This window comes from Heterodontus francisci, chromosome 7 (assembly GCF_036365525.1).
Source record: "Heterodontus francisci isolate sHetFra1 chromosome 7, sHetFra1.hap1, whole genome shotgun sequence".
In the NCBI taxonomy this organism is placed as follows: Eukaryota; Metazoa; Chordata; class Chondrichthyes; order Heterodontiformes; family Heterodontidae; genus Heterodontus; species Heterodontus francisci.
The window spans coordinates 75,691,629-75,709,857 of NC_090377.1; the positions used below are offsets into that span (position 1 = coordinate 75,691,629).

An 18,229-nucleotide genomic window follows, 5' to 3' on the forward strand; every position below is an offset into this window, starting at 1 on the left:
TTTTCCTTCCTTTTCCAAAGCTACCTCAGGTCATCTGCTGCTGAAACCCTCGTCTATGCCTAGTCACCTCCAGACTTATTTATTCAAAACAATTCCTAGCCACATTCAAATCCTTCACCTTCCATAAATTTGAGCTCATCCTAAACTCTGTTGCCTGTATCCAATCCTGCAAAGCCCCGCAAACCTATTACCCCTGTACGCGATGACCTACATGGGCTTCCAGTACCCCAATGCCTCAAATTTAAAATTTTAATTCTTCTGTTCAAATCCCTTCATGGCCGCAGCTCGTCCTATCTCTGCAACATTCTCCAGCCCTACAATCCTCCAAGAAATCTGTGTTCCTCCAACACTGGCCTGATGTACCTCCCTCTAGTCCATTTGCCCTACCACTGGCAGCTGCACCTCCAGCCCGAAACTGCCCAATCTTGCTCTCCACCTTATAACCCATTAATCACCCCTCCTAATATTTCCTTTGGCTCAGTGTTGATTTGGGTCTGTTTATGTTTTTGTGAAGCACGTTAGGAAATTTGTTTCCATGTTAAAGGTGCTTTACAAATCTGTGTTCTCGTGCGTTCCCAATATTTATTTATCTGTTTCTTTTACTACAAGTATTACATATTTGAGACAAAAATATAGGCTAAACTATAATGGTAATGGTGTTATTTACATACATACAAGATATATTAAGTTCCAATATATGCAACTTTTCCTCGTGACATAATGTATAGCTCTACATTAACTGCTAAGCACTCAGATGGTTAGACTTTCCTCAGATTTACATCCCTCCTCTTGCACCCCTCCCCCCAAGTCAGTTTTCAATCTTTATTTCTCTCCTTACAAAGATTACAACAGGAGTCAAAGGTTTGTTCTGGCATGTTACAATCGTGCATTGGGTATACAGTTAACAGGAAAGACTGAAGACTGTGCCTTTGTTTTAAATAGACCTTCTCCTGCATACTTTTGATGATTGACTGTATTTAACAATCTATCATGTGGTTACTGCAAGCCTCAATCAAGACTTCAATTAAAGCTTTACATGGAAAGAAGTTGGAGGTGGTGATGCTAATTTAATGCTCATTAATGTTTAGTTTTTCCAGATTTAGAAAAAAAGCACAGCTCCACTGTATGCTGCATTGAGAGTTGTTCAGGTTTGTACTAAGATTTCTCTGCAAATATAAAGCTGATGTATCAGATGAAGCCTGATTTTCAATCTGATTTGGACAGACTTAATTGACTAATTTCATCTGAACTTTTACAGAAGTGAAACTTATTTAACACAGGATTTTCTGGAAAATCCCAGCACCAAAATGACTTGATCAATGCTATAAAAATATTAACAATATTTTTTGAAAATATAATGCAACCAATGCTCCTCTCACAACAGAAGAGTTAATTGACAAGCACGTATACAGTACGTATTTAAAGAATCAAATGAGTTTCATACAACCTGATTTAATTAATTGGTTAAATATCTAGTGAGAGAAATTTGTTTGTGTAGTACCGCTTGTAAGGAGACTTACGCCAATTTCCCAGGGACAGGCAGCTCCACTATCTTCTTCATTGATATCATTGAAAAAAGCTGCACAGGCGGTACAAGTAGCGTGCCGCAGCGCTGCCTGCCCCGCTAATCAAGGTAAGTTGTGTAGTGGCATACGTGACGAATTGCTCCCCTCTAGTCTTTTCAGTAATTAGCATATAATGGTTTTATTTGGGATGATATAACTTCCAATTTTTGAATAAAATGTATTATTCCCTTCAAACTGTGACAATTCTGTAACCATTTAACATGACATAACAATCTACTTATTAAACTTGGTGAAAATTCTAAATGTCTCACTTTACTGAGGACTGAAAAAAAAAATGTACAGAAATAAATATTTTCATTAGTTACCTTATTATTTTGTAGTTAACACAATGCAATTAGTAACCACACCCCTTATGTAGAAAATTTCAGAGTGCTTTACCAGAACTGAGGAGGATACTGAGCAGGTGATGGCAAAATTAAGGGAAGTGGAAGCATTCTTCAAAAGACAGCTTTAATAGGCTTTTAAAGGAATGAGAAAGAGAACAGGACAAATTCATTTTGGGAGATGGACTCTTGTAGATCATGGAGGGAATGGGAGATGTATACTCACTCACAGAAGGAGCAGTGGACGGTGTGTGTTGGGACATATGGCTTGAGAAGATCGCACAGTCAAACTGAATCAAGACCATACAGGAATTTGAAAACATGGACCATTTAGTTGATTCCCTGGGACAGATAGCGAATGAATCTTGGCAAGGACAGGTGTGATGGGTCTGCTAATCTGACAGTAGAGGTCTGGAAAAACTGAAATCTGTTAAGTGTGTAGTGGGAGCACCAGCACAAGAAGCTAAGAAATTAGTCTTCGAGGTTATTAATGTTTTGGCAGCAGCGAGAGGTATAGATGCAAGCAGGCAATCATCCAAGGTGGGAAAACACAATTTTGACAGAAAACAAGATGTGGCGTGAAAAAGTTAGCTCAATGTTGAGCAAAATGCAGAAATTGTTAACCACCTGATTCAGAGTACCATGCTGTTGGTATACATGTACAAATTAAACCCATGTTCGGAAGGGCATTGCCAAGCAACATCATGAAGTAAATAAATAAGAGGAGAGAAGAATAAATAATAAACCATGGGGCACACTGCAAGGGACTGTGAATATAGAAGGGAATTACAGCTGTCATCAATTCCACCCTGACCTTTGTCACCCAGTGTTCTGCCTGCAGCTCCACTCGACTACAGAGTTCTGGCTTCTGTCAAGCCCCATCTCCTTTCAACCACTTGCCAAGTGACGCAAAAAAGTTGTACACTGGATTTATGTGTGAAAATAAATGTTATTAAAACAGCCACGTTTATTTACCCATTATAGAAAACTGGACATATTCATATATTGTTACAGCAGTGATTATTTATTTATTCAGACGCCTAAGGAAAGCCTTATTTTACAGGAACCAATCACAAAACCATAAGGTTGATGTTTGCAGGGCTCTGAGAAACTAGTGCTACCATACCGAAGTTCCCCTCCCAATGCTGTCAGACATTTACCCTTTTACCCCTTCACTGCTGACAGAGGCCAGAAACCACCATTTCAGCCAAACCCCACAATCCACCCTCCTGCCCCCAGCTCTATCAAACTTCAAATTCCTTTCTACAGGCAGATCCCAGAACCATCCCTCCAGTGCTACTAAACTGCAGGGTTACATCCAGTTCTGTTAAACTGAATAACTTTCCCCTTCCTCAGTACCACAAATACACGGGTAAAATAATTTATACATGCATGACAGTCTAGAAAACAAGCAAAGGCTGACCAGAATCCCCCATAATGACATTATAAGCCTTTGGAAACTAGCAATTAAACAAACTTTGAAAATGACATTGTTTGCCCAATGTTACTTCACTTGTACTTATAGACCTGTTCGGGCACAAGCGAATAATGTAAGGCTGGATTGCATCTATTTGAACACAAGGGGTCTTACGAGTAAGACAGATGTATTGAGGCCATTGATTAACACATGGGAATATGATATTATTGCTATCACAGAGACATGGTTGAGGGAAGGGCAGGACTGGCAGCTCAATATTCCAGGGTATAGAATCTTCAGGCATGACAGGGGAGGGTGTAAAAGAGGTGGCATTGCACTATTGATCAAGGAGTCAATTACTGCACTAAGGAGGGATGATATCTTAGAAGGTTCCTCAAATGAGACCACATGAGTAAAACTTGAAAACAAAAAAGGGGCAATCAATTGGCTGGGCATGTACTACAGGCCTCCAAACCGTCAGGGAGAGATAGAGGAGCAGATATGTAGGCAAATATCAGACAGGTGTAAAAATAATAGGGTAATAATAGTAGGGCATTTCAACTGGGATAGTCTTAGTACAAAAGGTATAAAGGGGGTGGAATTCTTAAAGTGCACCCAGGAGAGCTTTTTGAGCCAGGATGTAGAAAGTCCTACAAGAGAAGAGGCGATACTGGACCTAATCCTGGCGAATGAATCCGGACAAGTGGTAGAAGTGTCAGTGGGGGAGCATTTCAGGGAAAGTGACCATAACTCTAAGATTTAAGGTAGTTATGGAAAAGGACAAAGACGGACCAGAAATAAAGGTACTGAATTGGGGGAAGGCCGATTTCAATATGATAAAACAGGATCTGGCCAAAGTGGACTGGGAGCAGCTACCAGTGGGAGTCATTCAAAAAGGAAATAGGGAGAATTCAGGACCAACATGTTCCCGTAAAGGTGAAGGGTAGGACCAACAAGTCCAGGGAACCCTAGATGTCAGGGGATATAGAGGATTGGATAAGGGAAAAAAAGGAGGCTTATGGCAGATTCAAAGCGCTGAAAACAGCGGAGGCACTAGAGGAGTATAGAAAGAATAGGGGGGCACTTAAAAAAAAAAGTAATTAGGAGAGCGAAGAGTGGACATGAAAAAACACTGGCGGGCAAGATAAAGGAAAATCCCAAGGCGTTTTATAAGTATATTAAGGGCAAGAGGATAACCAGGGAAAGAGTAGGGCCTGTTCCGAAGAAGGGTCACTGACCCGAAACGTTAACTCTGCTTCTCTTTCCACAGATGCTGCCAGACCTGCTGAGTGATTCCAGCATTTCTTGTTTTTGTTTCAGATTTCCAGCATCCGCAGTATTTTGTTTTTATTAAAGAGTAGGGCCTATTAGGGACCAGAGTGGCAGTGTGTGTGTGGAGCCGGAAGATGTTGGTGAGGTTTTAAATGATTACTTTTCATCTGTGTTCACTATGGAGAAGGACAATGTAGGTGTAGAGATCAGGAAGGGAGATTGTGATATACTTGAACAAATTAGCATTGAAAGGGAGGAAGAATTAGCTGTTTCAGCGGGCTTAAAAGTGGATAAATCCCCAGGCTCAGATGAGATTTATCCCAAGCTGTTATGCGAGGCAAGGGAGGAGATAGCAGGGGCTCTGACATAAATTTTCAAATCCTCTCTGGCCACAGGAGAGGTACCAGAGGATTGGAGGACAGCGACTGTGGTACCATTATTCAAGAAGGGTAGCAGAGATAAACCAGGTAATTACAGGCCGGTGAGTCTAACATCAGTGTTAGGGAAACTATTGGAAAAAATTCTGAGGGATAGGATTAATCTCCACTTGGAGAGGCAGGGATTAATCAGGGATAGTCAGCATGGCTTTGTCAGGGGGACATCATACCTAACAAACTTGACTGAATTTTTCGAGGAGGTAACTAGATGTGCAGATGAGGGTAAAGATGTAGTCTACATGGACTTCAGTAAGGCTTTTTGATAAAGTCTCGCATGGGAGATTGGTTAAGAAGGCAAGAGCCCTTGGGATCCAGGGCAATTTGGCAAATTAGATTCAAAATTGGTTTTGTGGCAGGAGACAGAGGATGATGGTCGAGGGTTGTTTTTGCGAGTGGAAGCCCGTGACCAGTGGTGTACCACAGCGATTGGTTTGTAGCATATATTAATGATTTAGACATGAATTTCGGAGGTATGATCAGTAAGTTCGCAGATGACACGAAAATTGGTGGTGTTGTTAATAGTGAGGAGGAAAGCCTTAGATTACAGGTGATATAGATGGGCTGGTAAGATGGGCAGAGCAGTGGCAAATGGAATTTAATCCTGAGAAGTGTGAGGTGATGCATTCTGGGAGGACTAACAAGGCAAGGGAATATACAATGGATGGACCCTAGGAAGTACAGAGGGTCAGAGGGACCTTGGTGTACTCGTCCATAGATCACTGAATCCAGCAGCATAGGTAGATAAGGTGGTTCGGAAGGCACATGGGATACTTGCCTTTATTAGCCGAGGCACAGAATATAAGAGCAGGGAGGTTATGATGGAGCTGTATAAAACACTAGTGTGGCCACAGTTGGAGTACTGTGTACAGTTCTGGGCACCACACTATAGGAAGGATGTGATTGTACTAGAGAGGGTGCAGAGGAAATTCACCATGATGTTGCCTGGACTGAAGCATTTCAGCTATGAAGAGAGCCTGGATAGGCTAGGGTTGTTTTCCTTAGAGCAGAGAAGTCTGAGGGAGGACCTGATTGAGGTATACAAAATTATGAGGGGCATGGATAGGATAGATAGGAAGAAACCTTTTCCATTAGCGGAGGGATCCATAACCAGGGGGCACAGATTTAAGGTAAGGGGCAGGAGGTTTAGAGGGGAGTTGAAGAAACATTTTTTCACCCAGAGGGTGGTTGGAATCTGGAACGCACTACCTGAAGGGGTGGTAGAGGCAGGAACCCTCACAACATTTAAGAAGTATTTAGATGTGCACTTGAAATGCCATAGCATACAAGGCTACAGGTCAAGTGATGGAAAATGGGATTAGAATAGATAGGTGCTTGATGGCCGGCAGACACGATCGGCCGAAGGGCCTGTTCTGTGCTGTATAATGACTCTTCTATGTAATGGTGGCTAAAAAAACACAAGTACAAGAAAGCACAAAGATGGAAATCAAAATGTTGGAGATAAAATTGGTGGTGCCTTTCTAGAGATCGGTGGGCAAGTTCCCCTGAAAATTATGATATTTAAAGTAATGCATTCTGCAATTCCATACTTAAAAATCAAAGTAATTGAATTTTGCTTTGAACTTTCAGCTGACCAACTGGACCATCACTTCCTCAAAAGTTACTTTAACAGTCACTTTACCTCTCCAAAAACCTCCTTGCCCCAGTTCACAAAGATACCCAATCCAACTTCCAAACTTTTCACAGGGACTCTCCACTTCAATTTCCCAAATCATATGGCACTCTTCTTCCTCCTCAACACAACTTGTAATTCATATCACCCTCCAGTCAATTCTTTTCCTCCCAATCCCCTCTTCCCACATCAAGTACCAGATGGGGCTCTCCTCCCCCATGAAATCCCTTGGTCTCCATCTATTCTCACTTTCAGAACACCATCTCTGGCTTCCCCCAACCCTCTTTTCTCTTTCCTCCTCCATCTTCTTCTAATGCACTGTTCCTGGATTCTACTCTCTTTCAACATTCACTGTTATTGCTGTGTCACTATCTCTCTTTTGATTTTTGTGTCTTATTCCCTTCTGTATCTCTCTCGTTGACTCCTTTTCTTTGTTCGCTCCCTTCCTGCTTCTCTTTTCTATCAGGCAGGAAATGGTGAGTGGCATAGCACAGCACGGAAAGAAGCCACTAATGCCACAAACTGCATTTGGGGTGGGACTTGCAGGAAAAATATGGTCCTCAGGTGATTGCCTTCCCATTCCTCCCCCTCTCTCCTATTGCATCCACTACCATTTCTCACTATCTTTTCTGCTTTGCACTACTCCAAGCATTACACTTACCTCCCCTCAAGTCAATGGGCTGGAGTTTCATTTCAGGGTCAGGACCATTTCCAGGTCCTGATCCCACTGTACATCGATGCCTGATGTCTGAAACTATTCTGAAAGAGACAGCCAATTAGTGGCCCGATGGCGCAGTCACCATCCAGTTGGAGGTGGCGGACAAGTTGAGGAGGTGGGATGCAGATGTGGCAGGCCCGATTTAAAGGACACCCAACAGCCATTATTGTGGAGGCTGGCATCACTGGTGATGGCAGAGGATGGAACACAGCAGAACAGTAGCATGGTATGCACCCGTAGAAGGGCAGCCCCACGATTTGCTGGTGGTTCCTTGGAGGTGCTGTTAGAGATAGCCCGGAGGAGCAACCTGCTTCTAGATAGCAGCAGGGGAAAGGCCAGCCAGTCAGACAAAGCAGGCATGGCTGGAGGTGGCTCAACAGATGAGCTGCCACAGTGCACTCAACAGAACATGCGCGCAGTGCAGGAAGTGTTTCAATGACCTTCTGAGGTCTGGCAAGGTGTGTGCAATGATACATCCAGATAATAGGCCTCCTGTTCTGGATTCACCAGCACACCTATGAGCAAAGCAGCCTGAGGGCACACTGTGCTCAAGATATGTATGCCTAGGTGCAATCCTGAGATGTGGGCAATGCTCACACCATAAGCACTTGTGGAAGAGGCGGCACTAGAGCCAGTAACATCACATGAGTGAGCTTATGGATGTGGTGCCATCGGCAGCAACTTCAGAAGAGGAAGATGCATCCGAGGCAGTACTGGCACGGTTAAGTGCACCCTCCACCTGCACAGAAACACACACATCTGTGGAGCCTCGTGTAAGTTTAGAATGGGTGGCACAAGGTGACCAACACTTCACATGTGAACAAGGGGAGGTGACTGAGGCAGAGGCAGCTGTAAGCAGTCCCCCTCAGAGAATGGAGGACTTAGAGTCAGAGTAATTTACGGCATAGAAGGCAGCCGTTCGGCCCATCAGAACAATGCCAGCTCTCCATGGAGCTAGACAGTCAGTTCCACTCCCCGTAACCCAGCAAGTCCATTTTTCTCAGGTGGCCATCCAACTTCCTCTTAGTCATTGATCATCTTCGCTTCCACCACCCTTGTGGGCAGAGAGTTCCAGGTCATTCCCACCAGCTGTGTAAAAAAGCACTTCCTCATACTCCCCAAGCTCAGCTGGGCAGAGATGAAGAGCCTCAGGGGGTTTATACACAAGGCAATGGGAGATGTGTGCTGAAATGTTGGCATTCCCTGAAGCAGTCCAGGGTCTTGGGCAGAGAATGGAGGAATCCATTCATGAGATGTTTTCCGCTATGTCTCAGGTTTATAAGCACATGAGCTCCTCCATTGAAAGAGTGCTCAAACTCGTGGAGAGCCATACACGGCATCACAATGAGTGGATGGAGGAAAATCGCTTTGATGCACTGAGTATATGCCACATCCTGTAGCACTGACCAGTTAATTTCACTGATGGTGCAAAGATGCATGGGCAGGCTGCCCCAGTTGCGCCCCAACTGCTGGTTCCTTGAGACCTGCATGCATACCATGAAAGGACTGGGACAGTCAGGGACGGTACTGAGGGGGCCACCCCTCACGGGGCACTTTTGACACCGGCCATCCCCTTGACCCATCCGACTGAGTCAACATTTATGCAGCAAGGCCCCGTGACGGAGGCTGCCCCTGCATTGTCGCATGTGGGGCAGCCTGTGGCCGTGCCCCCATTGGCATGGTGATGCCAAGGACAGCTGCCATGGGCATCTCAGCCAGAGGGATGACACAAGCGAGCAGCCTACCTCCACTTCAGCTTCAGCCACAGGGGGAGCACCCCATAGGAGCAGCTGTGAGCGGAAGGTGTCGCAACGGTAGTTTCACTTTGTGGTGCACTTGGGTGTCATGCTTGTTATGTTTCAGTTCACTGATTACGCTCCAACGTAATGGCAGGCAGTGTGGATGCGACGTTCCTTGTGGGAAAGGAATGGTACTGGGCCAAATACAATCCAGGATGAGCTGTCCTCAGGAGAAGCGTGCCTGGATTAATGCAGCCCGAGCTCCCTGCCATCCTGGTCAATGCTTTGATGCCTCAGCCTGACCGGAGGAAGACCTTGCAACACAGGATCACCATGCTCCACCAGTCTTCCTCCTCCTCAAGGTCCACACCTCTCCAGAGGACCATGTTATGAGGAGCACAGCAGACCACCACCATCTGAGAAATCCTTCAGGGACTGTACTGGAGGGCACCTCTGACAAGTCAGAACACCGGAACCCCGACTTCAGGAGTCCAATCGCCTTCCCTATGGTGGCCCTTGTGCTGAGATGGCAGCAGTTGTAGCGCCTCTGTGTCTCTGTTGTAGGGTTGCACACAGGTTTCATCATCCATTTCATCATGTTCCGTAGCAGCCATCCACATAGTCTCTCTACTGGTATGAAAAGCTGCAGCACCTGCAATTGCCTCGGGATGAAGACGTCACGGCAACTACCAGGAAACTGTGCACACACACATGCAGAAAACACTTGCAGTGGTCGCACACCAGCTGTACATTGAGGGAGTTGAATCTCTTCCTTTTTACAAATGCTGCTGGCTTCTCCACTGGGGCCTTGATAGCCACATGGGTGCAATCGATCACACCATGCACTTGAGGGAAGCCCGTCGTGGAGACAAAGCCCATGGCCCTCAGTGTCAGTGTGGCCCCATCAGTCTAGAGCTTAATGTACTCTGATGCCCTCTTCTACAGGGCTTCTGTCACCTGCCTGATGCTATGATGGGTGGCCGCTTGTGATATGCCACTTGGGTCCTGTGCTGCCCCTTGAAATACCCAGAAGTAAAATGATTCAGCACAATGTCAATTTCACAGCTACTGGCAGAGTGTGCACACACAACTTGCGAGGCCAGAGGTCCTCCTCCACGAGGGCACACAAATCAATGACCACCTGCCTCGATAGGCACAGCCTCTGGCGGCACTGCTGCTCCGACATATCCAGGAAGCTGCATCTCTGGCAGTACACCATATGGTAAGTGTAGCGCCTTCTTGCCCTCCCTGCCCTTTGGGCATCACCTCTGCATCTCTCAGCATCAAGGAGCTACATCTGTTGCTGGTGTTGCTGCTTCTCATCATTACTTGTTGCCATCTCAGAGTAGCTAAGTCTCATGCCCAGGGATGGCCTCACGTCACCAGCTCCATGACAATAGCTTCCTGGACCCTTCCTGCTGTGTCCCACTGACCCCTGAAGGTGCACTTGCCTGCACTTACATCAGAGCATACACGTGAAACACTCTTCGAGCTCTGATCACACAATGGCCACTGTGTGCCAATGCATGAACTGCTCTCTGCTCCTTTCCTATTTATGTAGCATCAACAATTGCTCCCGGTTCTTTGGCTCCCATTGTGCAGCCACCTCTTCTCCCTGGACGTGCTTCTGAACCAGCATGTTTCCCATGTCTCGCCACCAAAATCTCATAGTCCTGCAACGAGCTCTCAATTGGTTTGTTAACTTCCTCAATTTTTTACCCACCACTTTCGGGTGAGTTGCTGCTACCCCCGACATGACACCTCCAACAAAACCGCTGGGAGGTGGGATTGCACTGGGAAAGAGTCACGCCGCTCAGTGATGCGAAACTGCCGGCAAACCCGCCTCCGCACCTGCTTCAGTTGCAGAATGAAAATCTAGCCCAATGTCTGGCTGCCTCTGTCTCACAGCTATAGATAAAAGCAAAATACTGCAGATGCTGGAAGTCTGAAATAAAAGCAAGAAATGCTGAAAATACTCAGCAGGTCTGGCAGCATCTGTGGAGAGAGAAGCAGAGTCAACATTTCAGGTCAGTGACCCTTCTTCAGAACTTTCAGAACGTTCTGAAGAAGGGTCACTAACCTGAAACGTTGACTTTGCTTCTCTCTCCACAGATGCTGCCAGACCCGTTGAGTATTTCCAGCGTTTCTTGTTTTTATTTCTGTCTCATAGCTGTTAGAAATTCGAATTACTGTGTCAAAGGTACAAGCCTTTAGCAATTACCTTTTCTGTTTGCAAAACACAGGTGAAATAATTCGCTGGCTCAAAATTCAACAAGTGTAATTTTGAAAATCAAACTAACAAAGAAAAACACTTTTTTCCTTTCTCTCAACTGAATACATTTTCTACAGTTTATGAAAATTAAGAACAATAGTTACAAGTGTGTAATCAGTACAATGTCATTTTTCTCTGTCACATACAACCTTTTCGAAGAGCATTCATTATAAACTTCACCTAAATAAAGCTTTTGAAATGTGTCCTTGTTATTCAAAATTATTTGAATAAAAAGCTACTGAGTAGAAATTATTGAAAGCCTAAAAAATTCCATTGTCATAACTGATTGTATGGTATTGATGATCCTGGGAAATTAGGTACACTGTGCAGACTACAAAATCCAAATTCAGAATCACAACTCGGAGCAAAAAAAAAACTGTCTGCTTTCCTGAATCCTGGCTGGTTATTATGGAGTTGGTAGGGTTGGAGGACATTCTCTATATCTATGTTATTTAAGATTTAATAAAGTAATAATTTTAACTATAAAATGTTATATACCTTCTGTGTTTGAGCCAATTACTGTGTAATTTATTACTTTATTAAATATAATTTACAAATTAATTCTAGCTTGTTGTTTTGAAGAATACTTATTTTTCTGTTTTCTGAAGACTAGTAAGGAAAATACAGTAACAAGGTTGTTTTGTACAATGTTAATTTATCAGATATTGTGGGTGTGAGGCCAAATTCACAGGCAGCAAGGGATCTATTTATTGGAGTGGCCCTTTGTATTAAGCATGAGAATTCTATGCAAGCCAAAAATTGTTACAAGCACAACTTACAATGCTCCATTCTTATTAGTACTGCACTACAATATAAACCTTAAGTCCTCAAGTGGGACTTGAACCCATAATTTTCTAATTCAGAAACCAGAGAGCAACCAACTTAGCCAAACTGACAATATCAGCTCACACACATGATTGCTGATCTTAATTTTCCTGGTATAAGGTTTGCCTGAGGCTAAGTGAGAAGGGGAGAAATAATCATCACTTTGTCATTCTTGTGCCCAACTCAAGTGCAATATAGGCTGCCCTCTTGATAAAGGCATTTAGCCTGGGCTAGAGATTAATTTAGGAAAAAAGAGTACAGAAAATCAAAGAACCGAAGCAATAAAGACCACACAAGACAGCTATTCAGCTCATCAATCAAGAGCAAGAAACTACAGCCCCAACATGGCATCTAACTTTCTCTTATAGAAATAAAATTGAAATTTACAGCATAGGCAGGCGGCTGCCATTTGGCAGATCATATCTGTGCCAGATGATAAAGAGCTACCCAGCCGAACCCAATTTTCCAGCTGTTGGTTTGTCGCCTTTTAGGTTGTGACAACTCAAGTGCATATCTAAGTTTTTTTTTAAATGCGATGAGGGCTTCTGCCTCTACCACCCTTTCAGGTAGTGAGTTCTAGAACCTCACCACCCTCAGTGAAAAAACTACTCCTCAACTCCCCTCTAATTGTTCTAATTACTTCAAATCTATGCCCCCTGGTTATTGAGCTCTTCACTAAGGGAAACAGATCGTTCCTATAGGCCCCTCATAATTTTGTACACCTCAATTAAATCTCCCCTCAGCCTCCACTGTTCCAAAGAAAACCACCTCAACCTATCCAATCTTTCCTCATAGATAAATTTTCCAGTCCTGGCAACATCCTCTTAAATCTCCTTTGTACCCTCTCGAGTATAATCACATCTTTCCTGTAATGTGGTGACCAGAATTCTAGCTGCAGTCTAACTCATATTTTATACGGTTCCAGCACACCCTCCCATAACCTTATATACTATGCCTCTGCCAAAAAAGCACCTTCTCAACCATCTTATCCATCTGGCTTGGTACCTGCACTCCAAAGTCCCTTTGTTCCTCTACACTTCTCAGTATCCTACCATTTAATGTGTATTCCCATGCCTTGTTTGCCCTCCCCAAATGCATTACCTCACACTTCCCTAGACTGAATTCCATTTTGCCACTATTCTGCTGACCTGTCCATTGATCTCTTCCTGCACTCGACAGATTTATTCCTCACCATCAACCACACAGCCAATCTTATGGATCATCTGGAAACTTCTTAATAATAGTGTGGAGCTGCAGTAGGGAGTAATGCACAGCCAAATATAGAAGAGAAACTAAGTCAGTCTGGAAGGAAGAGCAAATATAGACCTGTTAAGGCACAAGCAAATAATCCAAGGCTGGATTGCATCTATTTTAACGCATGGCGTCTTATAAGTAAGGCACTTAAATTGAAGGTGTTGATTGACACATGGGAATGTGATATTACTGCTATCACAAAGACATGGTTGAGGAAAGGGCAGGACTGGCAGCTCAATATTCTAGAGTATAGGATCTTGAGGTGTGACCGGGAAAGGGGCGGGGGGGAGTGTAAAAGAGGAGGTGGCATTGAACTATTAATCAAGGAGTCAAAAACTGCAGTAAGGTGGGATGATGTCTTAAAAGGTTCTTCAAATGAAGCCATATCTGGGAGTGTACTACAGGCCTCCAAACAGTCAGGGAGAGATAGAGGAGCAGGTATGTAGGCAAATCTCAGAGAGATGTTAAAATAATAGGGTAATAGCAGCAGGGGATTTCAACATCCCCAATATTAATTGGGATAATCTTAGTGCAAAAGGTATAAAGGGGGCGGAATTCTTAAAGTGCATACAGGAGAGCTTTTTGAGCCAGGATGTAGAAAGTCCTACAAGAGAAGGGGCGGTACTGGACCTAATCCTAGGGAATAAAGCCGGACAAGTAGTAGAAGTATCAGTGGGGGAGCATTTCGGGGATAGGGACGATAACTCTAAGATTTAAGGTAGTTATGGAAAAGGACAAAGATGGACTGGAAATAAAGGCACTGAATTGGGGGAAGGCTGATTTCAATATGATAAAACAGGATCTGGCCAAAGTGGACTGGGAGCAGCTACTTGCAGGAAAGTCTACATCAGACCAGTGGGAGTCATTCAAAAAGGAAATAGTGAGAGTTCAGGACCAACATGTTCCCGTAAAGGTGAAGGGTAGGACCAACAAGTCCAGGGAACCCTGGATGTCAGGGGATATAGAGGATTGGATAAGGAAAAAAAAAAAAGGAGGCTTATGGCAGATTCAGAGCACTGAAAAAAGTTTAGGCCCTAGAGGAGTATAGAAAGTGTAGGGTGGCACTTAAAAAAGTAATTAGGAGAGCGAAGAGGGGGCAAGAAAAAACACAGTCGGGCTAGATAAAGGAAAATCCCAAGGTGTTTTATAATTATATTAAGGACAAGAAGATAACCAGGGAAAGAGTGGGCCCATTAGGGACCAGAGTGGCAGTGTGTGTGTGGAGCCGGAGGATGTTGGTGAGGGTTTAAATGATTACTTTTCATCGGTGTTCACTATGAAGAAGGACGATGTAGGTGTAGAGATCAGCGAGAGTGATAGTGATATACTTGAACAAATTAGCATTGAAAGGGAGGAGGTTTTAGCGAGCTTAAAAGTGGATAAATCCCCAGGCCCAGATGAGATGTATCCCAGGCTGTTAGGTGAGGCAAGGGAGGAGATTGTGGGGGCTCTGACACAAATTTTCAAATCCTCTTTGGCCACAGGAGAGGTACCAGAGGAATGGAGGACAGCGAATGTGGTACCATTATTCAAGAAGGGTAGTAGGGATAAATCAGGTAATTACAGGCCAGTGAGTCTAACATCAGTGATAGGGAAACCATTGGAAAAGATTCTGAGGGACAGGATTAATCTCCACTTGGAGAGGCAGGGATTAATCAAGGATGGTCAGCATGGCTTTTCCAGGGGGAGATCATGTCTAATAAATTTGATTGAATGTTTCGAGGAGATGACTAGGTGTGTAGGTGAGGGTAAAGCAGTTGATGTAGTATACATGGACTTTAGTAAGGCTTTTGATAAAGTCCCGCATGGGAGATTGGTCAAGAAAAACCCATGGGAATCAGGGAAATTTGGATCCAAAACTGGTTTAGTGGCAGGAAGCAGAGGATGATGATCGAGGGATGTTTTTGCGAGTGGAAGCCCGTGACCAGTGGTGTACCGCAGAGATCAGTGCGGGGACCCTTGCTGCTTGTAGTGTACATTAAAGGCCTGCTCAGGTCGGGGGATAAGAACCCAACACGAACCCGGCCAGAGTTCCTCTAACTTTGACTCACGAATGACCCGACTATCCCTTTACTTACCTTCCGACTCTGAACCTCCAGGAAGCTGCAGCGTGTGCGTGATGACGTCATAGATACGTCACTCACTCACGGCGCAGACTCAGTTTCCCTGCTTGACGTCCAGGACACCCAGCTCAGGTAAGTTTTTTAATTTTAATACTTACCAGCAGAACACTTACCGTGGGTGTCCGGCCCGAACCCGAAAGCCGGGCCCGGAAGAGGGACCCCGACCGGTCATTGGGTCCCGTCGGGCTTGGGTCGGGTAGTAGGCCTTTAGTGTACATTAACGATTTAGATGTGAATGTAGGATGTATGATCAGTAAGTTCGCAGACGATACAAAAATTGGTGGTGTCATAAATAGTCAGGAGGAAAGCCTTAAATTACAGGACGATATAGATGGGCCGGTAAGATGGACAGAGCAGTGGCAAATGGAATTTAATCCTGAGAAGTGTGAAGTGATGCATTTTGGGAGGACTAACAAGGCAAGGGAATATACAATGGATGGTAGGACCCTAGGAAGTACAGAGGGTCAGAGGGACCTTGGTGTATTTGTCCATAGATCACTGAAGGCAGGACATAGGGTGGTTAGGAAGGCATATGGGATACTTGCCTTTATTAGCTGAGGCATAGAATATAACAGCAAGGAGGTTATGATGGAGCTGTAAAACGCTAGTCAGGCCACAGCAGGAGTACTGTGTACAGTACTGGTCGCCACACTATAGGAAGGATGTGATTGCACCGGAGAGGGTGCAGAGGAGATTCACCAGGATGTTTCCTGGGCTGGAACATTTCAGCTATGGAGAGAGACTGGATAGGCTAGGGTTGTTTTCCTTAGAGCAGAGGAGGGACCTGATTGAGGTATACAAAATTGAGGGGCATAGATGGGAAGAAACTTTTTCCGTTAACAGAGGGGTCAACAACCAGGGGGCATAGATTTAAGGTAAGGGGCAGGAGGTTTAGAGGGGATGTGAGGAAAACAATTTTCACCCAGAGAGTGGTTGGAATCTGGAACACACTGCCTGAAGGGGTGGTAAAGGCAGGAACCCTCAACATTTAAGAAGTAATTAGACGTGCACTTGAAACGCCATAGCATACAAGGCTACGGGCTAAGTGCTGGAAAATGAGATTAGAATAGATAGGTGCTTGATGGTCGGCACAGACACAATGGGATGAAGGGCCTGTTTCTGTGCTCTATAACTGTATGACCCCCTACATTTAAGTCTAAATCATTCATTTATATCACAATAGAAAATTCTGAAAAACTAAGATTTTCATTTCTATTACACAACCCAAAGGTCTGCTCCAAGTGATAATTACATGTTTTGTGAAGAAATTCTCACGTGTCCTAAATTTGCCTTTTGCGAATGTGAACCTTTCTCCTACTGTCATGGTTTGCTTTGAAGTAGTGCTCTGGTTTAACCTTTGCTATGCTGTTTATTATCTTATACATTTCTATTTAAGGTACTTTTACATCTTTTACTTTCAAAACTAAACAGCCCTAGTTTCTGCCCCAAAAACTCAGTCCTCTCAGGCAAAGGATCCATCTCAAATGACTTATTTGCAACCTTACGGGGAATTTGAATTTTTTTTTCATGCTTCAATGGCTATAACTGGATATACTGCTCCAGATGTAGTCGAGCAGAACACTAAATTTTCAGCATTATAATCCTAAGATTTTTACTTTGCTAATTTAGCAATATTGTTCAGCATTCTGTTTGCTTTGATTAATATTGTTCTGAATCCACTTGAAATGTTAAGTGTCGAGTCTAATACCAGCAAGTCCTTTCAACATCAGTTTTAGCTAGTTATACAGTATCATCTAAGAGCGAAGTCCAAAGTACGGAAAGTCCTCATCAGGGAACTCCTCTTTGCTGACGATGCTGTTTTAACATCTCACACTGAAGAGTGCCTGCAGAGTCTCATTGACAGGTTTGCGGCTGCCTGCAATGAATTTGGCCTAACCATCAGCCTCAAGAAAACGAACATCACAGGGCAGGACGTCAGAAATGCTCCTTCCATCAATATTGGTGACCACACTCTGGAAGTGGTTCAAGAGTTCACCTACCTAGGCTCAACTATCACCAGTAACCTGTCTCTAGATGCAGAAATCAACAAGCGCATGGGAAAGGCTTCCACTGCTATGTCCAGACTGGCCAAGAGAGTGTGGGAAAATGGCGCACTGACACGGAACACAAAAGTCCGAGTGTATCAAGCCTGTGTCCTCAGTACCTTGCTCTATGGCAGCGAGGCCTGGACAACGTATGTCAGCCAAGAGCGACGTCTCAATTCAGTCCATCTTCGCTGCCTCCGGAGAATACTTGGCATCAGGTGGCAGGACCATATCTCCAACACAGAAGTCCTCGAGGCGGCCAACATCCCCAGCTTATACACACTACTGAGTCAGCGGCGCTTGAGATGGCTTGGCCATGTGAGCCGCATGGAAGATGGCAGGATCCCCAAAGACACATTGTACAGCGAGCTCGCCACTGGTATCAGACCCATCGGCCGTCCATGTCTCCGCTTTAAAGACGTCTGCAAACGCGACATGAAATCCTGTGACACTGATCACAAGTCGTGGGAGTCAGTTGCCAGCGTTCGCCAGAGCTGGTGGACAGCCATAAAGGCGGGGCTAAAGTGTGGCGCGTCAAAGAGACTTAACAGTTGGCAGGAAAAAAGACAGAGGCGCAAGGGAAGAGCC

The 18,229-nt window shown here is 44.5% G+C and overlaps 1 protein-coding gene across 2 annotated transcripts in view; it reads right to left on the bottom strand.

Moving 5' to 3' along the window:
* Positions 1-18,229, bottom strand: part of LOC137372074 (WAS/WASL-interacting protein family member 1-like) — a 127,360-nt gene that overhangs the window by 103,136 nt on the left and 5,995 nt on the right. The window lies entirely within an intron of this gene.